This window comes from Marmota flaviventris, chromosome 1 (assembly GCF_047511675.1).
Source record: "Marmota flaviventris isolate mMarFla1 chromosome 1, mMarFla1.hap1, whole genome shotgun sequence".
Lineage (NCBI taxonomy): Eukaryota > Metazoa > Chordata > Mammalia > Rodentia > Sciuridae > Marmota > Marmota flaviventris.
Window position 1 is genome coordinate 114,140,366 of NC_092498.1, and position 16,822 is coordinate 114,157,187.

Consider the following 16,822-nt stretch of genomic DNA (forward strand, 5'->3'; position numbering starts at 1 on the left):
CCTATTTCCATGCAGCCACCGATTCAACTGGACTCCCCAAAGGGCCTTAGGGCGCCTAGGCTCGCTGATGAATGCCCTGCCCGCAGAGGGATGCCACTGGTTGCTGGGAACCTCCAATGTGGAACCCTAATGTGGAACGTTGAGGATGACTGCTGTTCGCTTCCACCCTGCAACTGGACTCCTCCATAGGTGGCGCCTACACCTCCAGGCTTGGGGAGGGTGTGGGCACCGCATTTTATCTGTGCCACCTGTTCATCCTGCCAGGGGATTAATTCACTAATTGGCTTTAGGCTCTCATAACAGGATCATTTCCCCTCTAAACCTTCTTGCATTGTCTCACCCATGAGCTTTTGGTGGACACCGAGAAACTCAACCATATCGCGTCTTCATCAGATAGCTTAGCAAGATCTTCTTCATGACTTGCTGTAGCTTCCACATCAGCACTTGCTGCTTCACCCTGCACTTGTCTTATATGGAGATGGGCCGCTTGCCTCCAACATCATGAACCAAATTCTGCCACCTTCAGACTTCTTCTGGAGCTTTCTCCCTTCTCTTGGCATCAGAAAAATCTAATGTTTTGGCCTTATCTGGATGCAGTTTTGGCTTAAGGGAATGTGGCTTGTTTCATCTGTTCTCCAGACTATGAAAACTTGATCCCTATCAGCTGTTTTGCTTTCTTATCATTCACATATGCCCTGGAGCAGCACTTTAATTTTCTTTATGAACATTTCCCTTGCATTCTCATTGGGACTAACTATTCAAGAGGCACAGCTTTTTTTTTTTTTTCTTTTCTTTCTCTTTTAAATAGTTTTAGATCAACAGCATGCCTTTCTTTGTTTAGTTTTTTTTTTTTTTTTTTTTTTTGTAGTGCTAAGGATTGAACTCAGTGCCTCATACATTCTAGGCAAACACTGAGCTACAGCCCAGCCGAAGGCACAGCTTTCTATTTGGAATGCAAAACATGGAACTCTTCCTTTTATTCCAACTGTTCAGTCCATTACAGAGTAATTAACTGGTCTAACTTCAATATTGTTTCTTAGGGAATGAGAAGAAGGTGAGTGATGATCTGTGGAGCAATAAGAAGACACATATTAAGTTTGCTGTCTTATATGAACAGGGTTTGTAGTGTCACATGACATCTAACCTAGTTAACGTCACAGAACACAGTAGGGGATAAAATGCCCTGAAATCCTCACCACCCTTTAGGCAGTCATCTCTGCTCCATGCACAGGGGCCCCACAGGTCCCCTGTGCTCTAAGGGGGCTCCATCTTCAGCTATTCAGTGCTGGGGGTGGCACAGCCTGGTGAATGGATTGAGCACTATTGTGTCAACATAAATGTTTGTTACTAAAATACTTACAATGCCATCCCAGACATTTAAAAAAAAAAACCACCATCACAAAAAATAAAATAGACAGTTTTAGTGGGAGGAGGCGGATAGCTGTGGTGGGGCATCTGGCACAATGCGCAGGTGCTCACACGTGGGAGGTGCCCTCAAGGACTTTAGAACTAGGGCAGCGAGAAAACATTCTAGGAGAAGTGGAGGCTTCTGGTCTAATCGTTTCTTGACCCCCTGCCTCTGGCATTTGTGTGTGTGTGTGAATTTTATGTAGCTGCCAGGGAAGATGGCTGACTTTGAAAGAATGGGATGGCAGCTTGGGTCACCACCTGTACCAACTGGAAGATAATGATGTAAAGGGCCTCTCCTTCAGCTGGAACCTCCCAAGGCCCCCTGCATGGGGAGCTTCCCAGAGAGTGTCCAAGCAGGTCACATGCAGCAGAGCAAAGGGGGCAAAACTGTGAGGCACATGTGTGGGTAGGATTCTCCCCTCACTTTCTCTCCAGTCTCTATACAAAAAAGCACGGGCAATCCAGGCTGGGATTGGCTGTGCTGGAGAGGGATCCTCACAGGGCCTGGCTCTGAGGCTCCAGCCACGCTTCTCTTCCTTGGGTACCCAGAATCCCACCACAGCTTGCTTTGTTCCTTCTACAGAGTAAGCCCCAGACCTCTGTCCTCTGCTGGGAAACAACAGGGTAGACCCTGAGGTCTGCCCAGCCATCCTCTACAACAGCCCCCCAAGTGACCACTCTCGAGACAGCAGCCCTCCCTCTTGGCCCAAAGACCACTCACTTCTTGTCTTGAAGGTACTCCTCCTCAACATATGGCTGGAGGCGTCCATACCTAGAGAATACCAGGAGGCTGTGACCTCTAATATCCTGTGTCCCTCATCTGTTGAGATGCCTGGTGGACTTGACTAACTTACTGACAATAACGGGAGCTCAGGAGGGCTGGGAGAGTTTGTCTGCACTGATTCCTAAATGATAGGCCAAGTACCTGCCAAAGGTAGGTGCTTCATATATATTTGAGCCATGAATGAACCCAACCACCTGCTGCCTGGCTACCTCAGGGCCAGGACCCTCTCAGTTGACCCCAGGGGTCCCTGTTCTGTCTACAGGCAGGTTGGAACCCTCCCAGATGCAACCCACAGACTCCTTCCCAAATGTGGAAACTGCTTTTCCTGAGGCCTCAGAAGAGTGAGGTCTGAGGCAGAGAACTTCCTCTCAGGGAGGGGACAGGCCCCCAGGGAAAGGCCAGAGCCATCGCCAGCCTGTGTCCCAGGACCACTCTGAGGCAAACACTCCTAGGGCTCATCCTACTTGGATTTCTAAACACCCAGGCAGAGTTCTCCTCTGAAAAACCCTACTTTCCTCAGAGCTGACGGAGTTTCAGAGTGATGCCCGGCATTCCCAACACCAGGCCAGGAGATGGCCATGGGCCAGGGCTTGGAGGTCATACACACCTTTTACCCAGCAGCTCCAGAGCCTTCTGGGTACTGGCCAAATCTTGGTACAAATACAAAACCCCATGGACATAGGGGGTGTTACCCTGCTGCAGGGCAGGCACCAGGCCATCCTCGAGCTCCCAGAGAAGTACTGTGAGGGTTTCCACAAGACAGGACACATCCACTGATGAGCCTTGGTCATCTTCTCCCTAGGATGGGCAATCAAAGAGGGACATTTCAACAGGAAAACGGTAGCCATTTGCAAAAGGAATCACGGCCATACGTCAGGGGAAATCAAAATATTTTCCCTCCATATTCTCAGGAGACATCACACACACACACACACACACACACACACACACACACACACACTAACCTGGTGAGATCTGGCACTTTTGAAAGGAGAATCTGAATGTGGGTTAAACTATGGACACCTGTGGTGCCCTGTCCTGTCTCACTTCTGGTCTCCTTGGGAAAAATTGCCAGAGTCGTTGGGACACAGCGCTGACCCAGCACCTCCACACTCAGGAAAAGCCCTGAGGCTTAAGCACCCACAGATCTGTAGACAACAAGAACTCGTGGCTCTGGGCTTGCTGTCTCAACACCAGTGAGCAGACTGGGACTGTTTGTGGACTGTGAGTGCCTAGCTACCAGGGTTCCAAGTTCTGTGAGTTCCATGGCCAAGGAAGTGAGGTCACTATCTCAGGAAGTCCTTTGCTGAGTCCCTTTCTTACACAAGATGGTTCCAATGGCCCACTGGGCTGCAGTCTTCCCATGACATAGGCACAGGTGGACCCAGTTACACCAACACACCCTGGATCAGGCCCTCAGACAGGCTCAGGTGTAGCCAGCTCCCTTGGTTTGGAGAGACAGAGCTTGGTTGAGACCCTTCCCCTTCTTGTGGGTATGTGTGTGGCCCTGAGGAAGTCATTGTGCCTTGCAGGGCCTCCATAGCTTCTCAACATGTTCCCAGGGGTCATTCTAGCATCTGCTTTAGAGGTTGTCATCAGGGACATGTGCCCACACATACATGGACTCCCTGAGAAACCCTTATCCAGGAGTCATGCGTCTCTAATGCACAAATATACAGATAACATGACATAGGAAGTTAAGGGACAAAGGATGACATCCAACTTTACCATGACCTGAGTCCCACAGTGACAGAGGGAAAGTCAGCTCCTCTCTTGGCCATGGTCCCCACTCTGCACCACTGGAGGGTTATTTTCAGAGATAGCCTCCCCTTTGCCATAGAATTCTAATTCCTGTGCGAAATCAAATTGCCCCAATGTCTCTTCCGATCGTATGATGGGGTACACTACAGGGGATTTCAAACACCACAGCATCCTGTGCCCAAAGCCTGTAGCTCCCTCCTCTCTCAGTGGATCCACATCAGCATCTGGTTTCTAAGAAACAGAAATCAACAAGCCTCATGGGGTATCACTTCCAAGTTTGAGTCACGGGAAGTCTAACTTAGTCTGGCTCCACAGGCCCACAGCAGAGGGCACTGCTGAAATTCCAGAGGTTTGTGGGGAAAGTTGGTGGGGCAGCCGGCAGAGACCTGAGGACCCCATGAAATGGCAAGGAGGTGGCATTTCTGTGCCTCCGTTTCTACACGCCTCCCATAGGTGAAAATGCTAGGGCTAAAAGATTCACTGATGCACAAAACATATAAGAAGCAAGGATGGTGTGGAATGGCCAAGAATTTGTTCCATAGCATGGCCACGACCACGGAAACGGACTTCTCTATCTCCATGTCTTTAGGGAAAGGCAAAGCCACTTCCTTTTGTTTTGTGTGCAGTTTAAAGCAACAGTTTCCTCCTATTCTTCCAACTAAACTTTGGAGGCAAGATCCCAGTAGTATGAACAAAGAAGCATCTCAGAGGCAATAGTACTCAATAGCTGAGGCTACTGGAGCAGAGAGAAGGACAGACAATTCAGCTTTGAGGTCTGGAAAGGGAATAGGAGACCAGTCCCTGCAGGGGATACTCACAAACCTAATGCATGTTCACTGAGCGCCCTGTGCTCACTGTTGAATGGAACATGAGGAGCTGATGTCTTTCCATCTCCTAAGGAACTTCCAGATTTAGCTAGCCATCCCAGGAGACTCAGGACCATCATCCTTGTGCACACAGAGCTAAGTGGCTGCTCATTACCTTCCCACCAAAGGTGAGTGGCAGGTGATGCTAAGTTCTTTGAACTGATACTGAATTGAAGAATATTTTAATTGTATATGCTCTCCTGAAAATACCAGTAAGTTCATCAGCTTCAAATTACTATAAGAAAGAACTAAAGGGGAGAAGATATGTTAAGCAAAGTAAAGATATGACAAGAATTCAACTTCCAAATGACTTAAATGCACTTGCAGCTTCTGTGCTATTTCCTGTTGCTTATAATACATAGCAGGTTTCATATGTGCTGATGGTGCCTTACAGGTTCCTGGCCTAACAGGAGAGGCTTTCCTCACACTAGAGCAGCCTCACCAAGCATCTGGATTTACACAGCTGCAAATTTTGAAAAGTAACACTAAATGATATCTCTCAAGATAAAGATGTCTGCTCAAAAACAAATATTAAAACTAGATAAAATTCTACTAGAATACAAAAATGTAGAAACTACGATGACATAACAAAATATTTATTAAACTCTAAGCATGTTATTTATTGACCCCCAAACAAATATTCCTATAGCATTTCTAAAAGACATCATCCTTATTCTTCCTTGAATTGCTTCTATCCATCAGAAAGATGTCATGTTCTTAAGGCTGGTTGATTTATTCACTTCAAATGTGAATAAAAACCCAAATCTCAAAATTCCACAAAACCATTTATAAGAAGGGAAAATGTCCTTCATCCAATTCACAATGCAGCTGAAAAAAATCCCAATAAAACCAGAAACAGCCTATGAGAAGGTTTCATAAGAATTGCAATTAGCTATACAATGATATACAGAAACCAGTTTTTTAAACACTTGAAAGTGCTCCTCAGCCACATCAGAAGCAACTAAGATATTTATTTAACACCTATTAACTCAATTTCCACAAGGAAAAAAAAAAATCTTCCTCATGCTAAACACGATAGATGAAGGAAATGCAGTATCAAAGAACAGCTCTCTTTGGTCATCAGCTCTGCGCTTCCCAGTTCACACTGAGGTTGACTTTCATCCTGCCCACATGGACCAGGACACTTAATTAACACACAGTCAGGGAGCCTGCCCTAGAAGGCTACTACTCCCCAGAGACTAGTACATGTGATCCTTTGGCTTTCCTGACACTAACAGGTTATGAACATCCTTTCTTCTTAAAGAATAGGCTGATGGGGCTGGGGTTTGGGTCAGTGGTAGAGTGCTTGCCTAGCATGTGTGAGGCACTGGGCTCAATTTTCAGCACCACATATAAATAAATAAAATAAAGGTCCATTGACAACTAAAAAACAATATCAAAAAAAAAAAAGAATAGGCTGGTGAACACAGCACATCAGCTGTTTCATGTGAGTACTGATATCTATTAGTTGTTGATAGCTGTCCCATTCCCAGGGTTACCTGCTATTAAAAGGCAAGCTCACTGGGGAAGCACTGAGGACTCCTATCATAGCCTCCTGCTGAAAACCTCTATTGAACTCCTGCTTCAATCCTAAGCCTGCTGCTTCCCCAAACACAAGTCTATTGCATGATTTTACAAAGAGGGGGAACTGATGGAAATCACTGAGGGGCTGGAACACCTGAAGAAGGTCAGCCTGGCAAGTGACTAGGTCCTCTTCCAGTCTGACCTCTTTGGAACAATTTGGAAGAAAATGATTTCTAGACAAGTCACTTGATAACAAATTTATAGTTTCATATTTGAAAGCACCAACGAAAGCTTTAGTTACCAGTCAAGATATGCAGTTCATGGGTGTGTCATTATGAGAAGTAACCAAGAAAAGGGTTGTGGCTGAACTCGGACCATAGAGAACCCTCAGTGATCCACAGTGGCATTGGGCAGGGGGAGAGGTAGGGTCAATATGGGTAAATTCAATGCTCAGGACAATATTAAGAAGACTGTTAGATTAATTCAAACTATAATCCCCAGCCCTTTACAATAACAAACCATCCATTTAAGATCCACTCTCCCTCCTCCTGGCCATTTCCTAACAAAAGTACTAAGAGGCTCAGATCTGGCCAAAATGAAAGGCCCAGCAGGGCTTGGAGGCACACACCCGTAGTCCAAGCATTGGGGAAGATGGGACAGGAAAATATGGAGTTCAAAACTAGCCTCAGCAAACTAGAGAGGTCTGAAGCAACTTAGCTAGACTCTGTCTCTAAATAAACATATTTTTTTAAAAAAGTCTGAGGATGTGTCTTAGTGGTTAAGAACCCCAGGTTCAATATCTGGTATAAAAATAAATAAATGAATGACTCATCAAATTTTCAGTCCTCCGGATGGTTCTGTATTTTCAGCAGTGCCCATCAGGAACCATGGCAATGAGGTTACCTTCTAGAAAGCCAATCACATTATATATTCCCACATCCAATACTGCTCAAAAACCTGTTCCCCTGGTTTGGATTCCTCTCAATGAAATGCCTGACTGTGCCAGCAATGCTCCTGTGCAACGACTGTGAAGCACTTGACAACTACTACACTCAAGGCAGGCAAGGCTGGCATCCTGCACCTTTGGGTTCAAAGGCTGGAGAGTCCAGGTTCTGGCAGGGACTGCCCTGGCTTATTCTCCTTTGTGGGACTTTCCAGGACTTGGGCACCATGGGTCCAGCTTAGGACCTGCTAAGACACCCTAGCTATGGCTGCTTCTAATTTTACTGCCATCTCCAAAGTCATCCGAAGCAGAAACCCCTACGATCAATGCAGGGGACCAACACCATTTCCAGAAAGGCCACCTACACTTGAAAGTCCACGCTGTGGAATCACTGGCTTCTACGACTACAGACCTCCCTCCAGATGTGATACTGGCCTTTGGAGCACTGAGCATCTGCTCCAAAAGAAGAGAAACTCCAAGCCCAGACAGCAAGCCTGGAGCATGAAAACCTGCAGCACCTCTAACCAGAATACCTCCAGTGACCAAGGGACAAAAGACAAGCAGCAAACATGAGCAGGGAGTCACCAATGCCCCTCCATTTAATGCTTGACACAAAGGCCACCCAAGCAGAAATCGAGGGGCCAGCACCACCCCAGAAAGACCAACTTGCATGACTATGCCCTTGGCAGTGTCCTCAGTGGAACCTGAGAGCAGAGAACCTGGGAGCAGCCTGTGGGTAATGAGCATCTCCTTTCTAAGAGGAGGGACCCTCGAGCACCAGACAGACCTATGAGGCAAGCTTGGGCCTGACTCTCTGTGGCCCCCACCACCAGAGTATTTCCATGGTGACCAAGTTACACAGGACAAACAGCAACCATGATCTTGGAGCCACCTAGGCCCCTCCTTTCAGTGCCATCCCCAAAGGGCCCACCCAAGCAGAAATGCCCAAGTTTGCCTCGGGGCACCAGCACCATCATGAGCAAGGCTGCATCTAGGTGCACATCTGTGCTGGCCTCTCAACCTGGCAGCTCAGCTGGACCAGCCACCAGACCATCCTCTTCCAGGTCAGGACCCACTCCTGTGGGGTCCAAGAGAAAACTCTTTTGCTAAGATGACATCCACCTTCTCCCACATGGGACCTGGTGGCAGACTGCTTAGATGCATAGCACAGGTCTCACCCTGACCTCTGTGATCCTGGGGCAAAGTGGAGGCTCAGAGACATGATGTCCCCTTCCCTCTCACTTCCTGGCAGCTTTGCCCTCAGAGTTGGGTAGCAGGAGGCTTTCATTTTACTTGGCTCACTGGTCAAGCTCCTCACTACTACAGAGGCCCTGTCCTGGCTCTCTGGTTTCCTTGTTGTTTGAGCATCTGGGAGTTCTCTGTCCTTAGGCCATTTGCTTGGATGGGGAAATTTGAAATTGGCTTGTGGTCCAGATAATGAGAAGGGATATGAGGTGCACAGAGGAACCACAATGTTTGGAAGGTCTCCTTCATAATATGTAAGTATAGGAAATATTAAGCCCAGACTACTCACTAGAAAGAATTTTCACAGAGTGCTCTGCTTATAGCTATAAATCTGTGACCAAGAAAAAATTATTTTCCCACTCTAACAGAGCATGGCCTCTGTATGGGCCAGAATCAAGAGAAAAATGGCCTTTAAGGAGGTCACTGAATTATTAGTCTTATGCAAATAGAATTGTTTTGTCAAAGACCAGGAAAATGGGATGAAATACGTAATTTTTTTTATTCTACATAAATAAGCCTGTTCTAGACTCCTGGTGGGAAGACCTCCAGAAGCCTCTGCCACCTGGTGGGGGAGAGTGGAGAGCCACAGGGTGGGGTGGGTGAGCTGAGCCAGTGAGGTGCATGGGCTGCAGTCCTTCAGGGACCCTCAGTTGACCTTCACAAGAGAATCACAGAGGACAGGGTGGCTGAATCAGAAAGGCTGGAGGGATTTTCAGGTAACTTTAAAATAAATCTCACTGTGGGGAAGTGGGGCAAAGAGGAGGTGAGTCAGATGCCCCTTGGCTACCACTGGACAAAGGGGAGTGAGCAGAGGAAGGGTGTGCCACCCTGCCTGCCTCAAGGTCACCTGGGGTTATGGAGCTTGGGGCAGAGGCCTTCACAGGCCCACATTCCCAGCTACCTAGACCACTGGACCTTGAACCCAGATTCCTGAAGGTGACAGGAGCCAGGGGCTCACCTCCTGCCAGGTACCATCCTGCATGTTCCAGCTGCTACCAGCAACTCAGGTTTCAAGCTCCAACCAGGTCATCACCCCCTTACAGAAGCTTCCTAGACTTTTTATACCCCAAGTGGGGACCATGTGGTGCCCCATCCACGTTCTACTAACACCTCTTCTTGTTACTTGTCACAAGAACCCAAACTGTCATTCAGTCGCTCAGTGTTTCTCCAGTGTCCCCTGCATGCCAAGTGACATAGAAAGACATAAACTAATCCATGTGAATGAACAGACAGTGACAACCTGAGGCCAGTTCTCTACAGCAAAAATCCTTGGTCCTCTGAGAACAAATAACCAAAAACCAGGCCTGACAGGGTAGTAGAGAGTGCAGGGAGGGCTTCCTCAAGGGGGTGATGGCCCAAGATCTGAAACAGAAGTAGAAATTACTTCTCTGGGCCTCAGTTTCTCCAGCTCTAAAGCAGGGAGACCCTGTGTGTCACCCACCACTGCCCCTACAGAGCCGACCTGGAGTTCAAGTGAAGACAGATGTGGGGACAAGGTGCAGGGAGAAGAACTACATGGAAATGGCCAGCAGCTTTGAGCTTTTTGTCTTGTTCTGGGCGAGGCAGGGAGGAGGGGAGAGCTGGGAGGGGTGGAATAGGGCCAGTGGAGGTGGTGAGAAGGGAGGGTTTGGGGAAGTTCAAGGCACAGACTCAAAGACAGTTGGAGGATGGAGCAGGGAGGGGTGGTGTCTCCCTGCCAGACCTGGCTCTTTCCATGGTGTGGCCCAACCTTCTTTTCCTTCTGAATCCTGTCCCCCTCCATCCCTGCACCCCCAGCTGCTCACAGGTCATTCCTCTGCCTGACCCACACACTCCCGCTGCCTGGCCTTGCTCATGCAGTCCCCTCACTCGATCCCCTCCCTCTCCTATTGGTCTCCCCCTCTGGACGAATTCCCCAGCCACACCCATCTCTTCATTCTTCTCTGAGCCCCCCACCCCAACTTGATGGGTCCCCCCCTTCCAAGCTCCCGGCATCAGGCCTCCCCTGCAGGGTTCTGCACATGAGGCTCTGGAGCCAGATTTCCAGAATTCCAGTCCCAGCTCTTCCAGGCAGGACCTTGGCTAACTCATAATTCATGTCCTTTCCCAGAGCCTCACCTTTACCACCAGGGAAATGGGTGATATGATTCCCTCTGTAAATATATGCAGCCTGGTTCATGGAGGTATTGATGCTCCGAGGTGGAATTCAAGGTTCCTGTAAGGGGGCGCCTTTTGGCACTTAAAGGAGTGGCCCTCGTGGCTCCAAGAACAGAGTTGGTTTTTGTCCCCTGTAAAGTGACCACTATAGGGATGGTCTAGTTAGTGGCGCTGAATATGTCGAAGCCCCATTTACCCTGTAAATGCTGTCTCATGCTTCTCTTTCCTTCACTTGGGGAGGAGATGAACAGAACCCCAAAGACAGATATGAGATCCGGGAGCTAGTTTGGGCTCCCAGGTTCCTGGATTGCATGGGGACAAACTTACAAGTCAAGGTGGCCTTTCTGAAGGTGGTGATGGTTCCTCCCAGGAAAGCTTCAGGGGTTCTGCACGGTCAGGCTTTGGGGGACAGCATTAATTGCACAAACATCAGTGGTTGCTTACCCTGGTTTGTATTTTGCCTTCTCTCCCTTGGTCCTCATGGTGGTGCTCTGCCTAGGGGAAGGCCCTGGAGCTGTTCTATCCCAAACTTGCCCCATGGTGTTCTCTGGTTTTGGGGGTCCCTCTACTTTTTTAGCAGATGCCCATTTCTGCCATGGGAGACGGAAGAACTGGGGACAAATCTGTCCTCCAAGTTGCAATTGAGGCAACTGACACTGGCAGCATTAAGGGGGATGAACCTTGGTTGTCCCATGCTGACTGGGGCTGCCTGTTCTTGGGACAAACACTGTTCACAGTCCCTGGCCTCTGAGTAGCAGCTGCAGAGGCTGATGGACTAGTTGCTCCAGTGGACTTGCAGCCTGGCTGCCAGCAAAATGTGTGTGGGTGCTGGCACGGGCCCCCACGGTGGGATTTCTACGTCTGTCAGCACCAAGGGCTGAGTGGGTTGGGCTGCCCAGGCTGGGGGGCCTGCTATCAATGGTGGGAATGGAGCTACCCCTGGACCTGGAGATCCCAGGTGTCCAAACTACTGACAGCTGGCAGAGGTGGGGGCTCTGGGCTTCTTCCTGTCAGAAACCCCAGGTGGGATGGTGGCTCCAGGGATGAGGGGCTGCTTCCCTCAGGGAGCGTGTTTAGGTACCTTTCAAGATGGCAGACTGAGGAATCAGACCAGAGACGCTGCGTCTAATAGAAGATAAAGTTGGTCCTCATCTTCATCTCGTGGAGGCAGGCCCCAAATTCCTTAATAAGACTCCTATAGCACAAGAGTTAAAACCAAGAATCAACAAATGGGACGAATTCAAACTGAAAAAGTTTTTTCTCAGCAAGAGAAATAATATGCGAGGTGAATAGGGAGCCTACATCCTGGGAACCAATTTTTACCCCTCAAACATCAGATAGAGCTCTAATCTCTAGAGTATACAAAGAACTCAAAAAGTTAAACAACAAAAAAGCAGATAACCCAATCAACAAATGGGCCAAGGACTTGGACAGAAACTTCTCAGAAGAGGACATACAATCAATTAACAAATACATGAAAAAATGCTCACCATCTCTAGCAATCAGAGAAATGCAAATCAAAACCACCCTAAGATACCATCTCACTCCAGTCAGAAAGGCAGCCATTATGAAGTCAAACAACAATAAGTGCTGGCGAGGATGCAGTGGGGGGGGGGGGGAAGGTACACTCATACATTGCTGGTGGGACTGCAAATTGGTGCAGCCAATTTGGAAAGCAGTATGGAGATTCCTTGGAAAGCTGGGAATGGAACCACCATTTGACCCAGCTATTCCCCTTCTCGGACTATACCCAAAAGACCTAAGAAGAGCATACTACAGGGACACAGCCACATCAATGTTTATAGCAGCACAATTCACAATAGCTAGAATGGGGAACCAACCTAGATGCCCTTCAATAGATGAATGGATTTAAAAAAAAGTGGCATTTATACACAATGAAATATTACTCAGCACTAAAAAATAACAAGATCATGGCATTTGCAGGGAAATGGATGGCAAAGAAGGCCCAGTGTGAGAAGGTGGCTGTAGGCAGAGCGGGACAGCCATTGCCAAGGAAGAAATGCTCATCCATGGGGAATACAGGTAGGCCACAGAAATGAAAGTTTCCTTTGCCGTCACATCAATAGGGGGACCTCTGAGGCTGCCACCACTTCTGGAACTGGCCTGTCCAGTCACCACTGAGGACCTCAACTGGGAGAAACAGAAAGCTCCGCAGCACATCCACTGCCTTCTGATGGGTGAGTCCCAGGCCATCTGGGACAGCTATACCATGCCCCCCAACCCCAGCCCATATGTGGGCCCCCTCTACCTGGGGAGGGGCCAAGCCTCTGGCATCAGTGGGCCTCAGCCAGACCTTGCCTTACCACCCCAGCACTGCCTCCCCGCCCAAAGTGGGTGGGCGCTGCTCTCTCCTCCCAGAGACACCCTCCCACCTCCAAACTTTGTGTCCCCCTCTTCCACAGCCTGCCAACTGTTGCTTGGCCCTTCCTCCCCGGCCTTCTCCCAGCACCTTGGCAGGCTTGGCTCTGCAGCCAGGGGCTCCCTTGGGGGCCACCCTCATGAACACCATTATGACTTCACAGTCCCCTTTCCCCCACATCTGGGGCCTCCATCTGACTCCAGTAGGAACTTCCTACTCTCTCACCAGGGCCCAAAGCCCAACAGTACTCACAGGGCCTCAGCAGTAGACAGCCCCAGTCTGCCACCTTTTTTAAAATTTTTACTTATTTTTTTTAGTCATACATGACAGTAGAATGCAATTTGATGTATAATATATACATGGAATGCACATACATCAATCATATTGTCTATTCTATTCTGCTGCCCTTCCTATCCCCCTACTCCTCCCCTCCTCTCCCATCCTTTCTCTCTATCCAATCTAATGTGACACTTTTTTTTTCTTTTTCTCATCACAACATCATATATGTATTCTGTATAACAATGAGGTTCTCCTTCCATCTTCCGTGGAACTCCCCTTCTCCCTCTTTTTCCCTCCACCTCTCTTCCCTATTTAGTGGTAGTCTTCTTCTCATGCTCTTCCTCCCTATCCCATTTTGAGTCACCCCCCTTATATCAGAGAAGACATTCAGCATTTGTTTTTAGGGACTGGCTAACTTCACTTAGCATAATCTGCTCTAATGCCATCCATTTGCCTGCAAATGCCATGATTTTATTATTTTTTAGTGCTGAGTAATATTCCATTGAGTGTACCTTTTTCCCCCGCATCCTCGCCAGCACTCATTGTTGTTTGACTTCATAATGGCTGCCATCCCTGGGGATGAAGAGTACCCTGGGGCAGCTTGCTGTTGGGTGGGCCTGGAGCCCTCCTCTCCAGGGTTTGGAGACCTCTAGTGGAGCTATAGGAGCTCTGATGGCCTTTCTCTTGGAGCAGGAGCTCATACAGAAGGCCCAGGATATCTCAGCTCTGACTTGGGAACTCTGGGTGCAGAAGATTCCCTGCCTGGGCACAAAGGAAGGCAGGTGGCTATGGGCCACCAGGAGCCTAAAGTCATATTGTGCTCCTCCAGTGATATGGGCTCCCCCTCTGATGTTCTCTATATGCAGGGCCTTCCACTTGCTCATCCACCCTTGGCCACTGTCTCCAAGGGCACTGAGCACAGTCTTCCCTGGGCAGGGCTCTCGGGTATACCATGGTGCTACAAGCTGGCAAGCAGTGGCTCTCTGCTCCTATGCCATACAAGGCATCTGTTTGCCGAGTGGGTGGTCTAGGCTGCAGGAGTTAGTGAAAGGTGCAGCTGACAGCATCATCTTCTTAGGAGACCAGGCATGTGGAGGATGGAGGTAATGTCCAGGTCTCCCAGGACCTGGGACCAGCAGCAAGGAGGCACTTTGCTCAACTGCTGATGTGCAGTTCCAGGATGGCAGCAGGACAACCTGGGAGTTGTGCCGCGGGGCTGGCCAGAGTGGCCAACCACTGTAGGTAAGGTCAGGGGACTCTGTGACTGGACTTCATTCGGGACACTTCTGGCAGGTCCGTGCCCGCCAGGGCCGGGGCAGGGTTGAGGGACAAAGCTTACCCTGAGAAGTACCCATGGCAGCAGTAAGGGTTAGGGAAGACGACGGGATTCAGGGATTCCAGAGCTGAGCACAAAGGGTCCTTCTTCTGCTGCCAGCGCGGCTTGAGGCGAAAGGGCAATGTCAGACCCCTGGCCAGGACCCAGCTTTTAAAGGTTTGAGTAGATAAGGCGGCACGTGCAACAAAGGGTTGCATCACAAAGGGATGCTCGCACATGCAATGGCTGTGTGTGCACCCCGCCCCCCATGCAGGCGGGATAGGCCCTTGAACTGTGAACTTGGTGTGTGCCTGGGTCCTGGGGTGACTGTGAAGCCCTGGCACTGGGGCTGCAGAGCTAAATCCCGCTGGTCCACCAGCTGACCCAGTGAGGTTGCCCAATCATCTGGGAAGGGTTGTAGAAATTGGGTTTGAGGGTCAGCAGCTATGGCAGTGGCAGGGATCCCTCCTGTCGAGCTGGTGCAACACCCCCTCATCCCCGCTGCGCTCCTCTCCAGAGGCGTCATAATAGCTGCACAAGTGGGCTGGAGTCCAGTGGACGTTGGGGGCGAGGACAGTGGAGGGCTGAGCAGCCTCTGGCTGGCAAGTAGAGGGCTGGTCTTGGGGCCCGGAGCAGTTGGGGACTAGGGTACGCATACAGTGTTCAACTGGGGGTACCTGCACCTCCAGTACAGGGACATGCTGCCCATGCCTCCTGGCGGTGGTGGTGGGGGAGGGTGTGGTAATCTCTGACAAAGTGGGCTGTGGCTTGGGCCACAATAAGAGCACCCCAGGTGCCACCAAGGGTGGAGAAGGGCAGAGGGCGGAGCCGGAACGGCAGGGCTGGGGGCGGAGGGGAGTCACCCCCAGGCCTCTGAAGGGGGAAGCGATGACAGGTGATAGGCTGTGGGCCAGCACAGGACTGGTCCTGCACGTGTGCAGCTGTGAGTCTTGCCAAGATCTCGCTCACTGGGCCTGGCACTCGACACTCTGTCCTCCCCTGTCGCAGTGAGAGTGTGAGCTAGCATTTGTGTCTAGTCTTGCTCAGGTGGGGGCAGGCGGTGGAGAGTTTGACCACTAGGAGCTCCTGCAATGGCAGGAATCCCTCAGGCCGTGCCCTTCCCAGAGCTGTCTGAGGGCTGTCTGCTGTCCCTCAGGGGCCTGGCCAGACACAAGGGGAACTACTGGGGAGCAAGTTTCCCCACTGAGCGGCTTCTGCAGGCGGTGGCAGCTTTGGGATTCAGGCCTGTGTGTCTTCCTGCACTTCCAATGGGAACACTGGAGGGGACAGTCACTGAAAATCCAGTGTCTCCCTGGCTTCAACAGGGCAGGCTGGGAGGGACAAGTACCCTGTGTACACAGTGTTTTCTCTCCTTATGGAAGCCAGAAAATCCCATGTTTGGGCTGCTTTCTTTGAATTTTGGGTTTTTTTTTAACCTTTAAATTTTCCTTTTTATCTAAAGTCAGGTGTAAATATATAATTCAAAGCCAAGGGCCGAGCGCGGGGAGGGAGGGGAGAGCGGGTCACGACGCTGCCGGGGCGGGGATAACCCCTCACGTGGAGCAGATGAAAGGGCCGCGGGGCGACGGCCGGGGAAACCGAGTGGAGCCTGCGACCCACAAAGCCGCTGCCGCCGCGATGGGGCTGTGAGGCGTCCGCCCTAGCTCGGTCCTCAGCCGGCCCGCGACTATGCCCGGCCGCGCCCGCCGTCCGCGCCCTCCCGCCGCAGGACCATGAGGCCGCGCTCAGGCGGGCGCCCAGGGGCCCCGGGCCGCCGCCGCCCCCGCGGCCACCGCCTGCCGCCACCGCCGCCACTGCCGCTGCTGCTCGGGCTGCTGCTGGCGGCCACGGGGCCCGGCGCGGCGCGGGCCAAGGAGACGGCGTTCGTGGAGGCGGTGCTGTTCGAGTGGAGCCCGAGCGGCGACTACACCACCGGCCTCACGGGCCGCTTCTCGCGTGCCGGGGCCACGCTCAGTGCTCAGCGCGGAGGGCGAGATGGTGCAGATGCACCCACTGGGCCTGTGTAATAACAATGATGAAGAGGACTTGTATGAGTATGGCTGGGTAGGAGTGGTGAAGCTGGAACAGCCAGAATTGGACCCCAAACCATGCCTCACTGTCCTGGGCAAGGCCAAGCGAGCAGTGCAGCGGGGAGCTACTGCAGTCATCTTTGATGTGT

At 50.5% G+C, this 16,822-nt stretch overlaps 1 protein-coding gene and 1 long non-coding RNA gene across 3 annotated transcripts in view; one reads left to right on the plus strand and one right to left on the minus strand.

The window, feature by feature from the left end:
• Positions 1-16,822, plus strand: part of LOC139706684 (tetratricopeptide repeat protein 28-like) — a 90,064-nt gene that overhangs the window by 63,317 nt on the left and 9,925 nt on the right. The window lies entirely within an intron of this gene.
• LOC139706668 (uncharacterized) lies at positions 1,936-14,848 on the minus strand. 2 transcript variants are annotated; one of them, XR_011708238.1, is made up of 5 exons: positions 14,668-14,848; positions 11,751-11,864; positions 10,997-11,068; positions 2,802-2,992; positions 1,936-2,182 (listed from the first exon to the last, which is right to left on the minus strand). It is a non-coding gene; the product is annotated as an uncharacterized lncRNA (long non-coding RNA). The 2 variants fall into 2 exon arrangements; XR_011708237.1 differs by lacking the exon at positions 14,668-14,848 and having other exon boundaries at positions 11,751-12,126.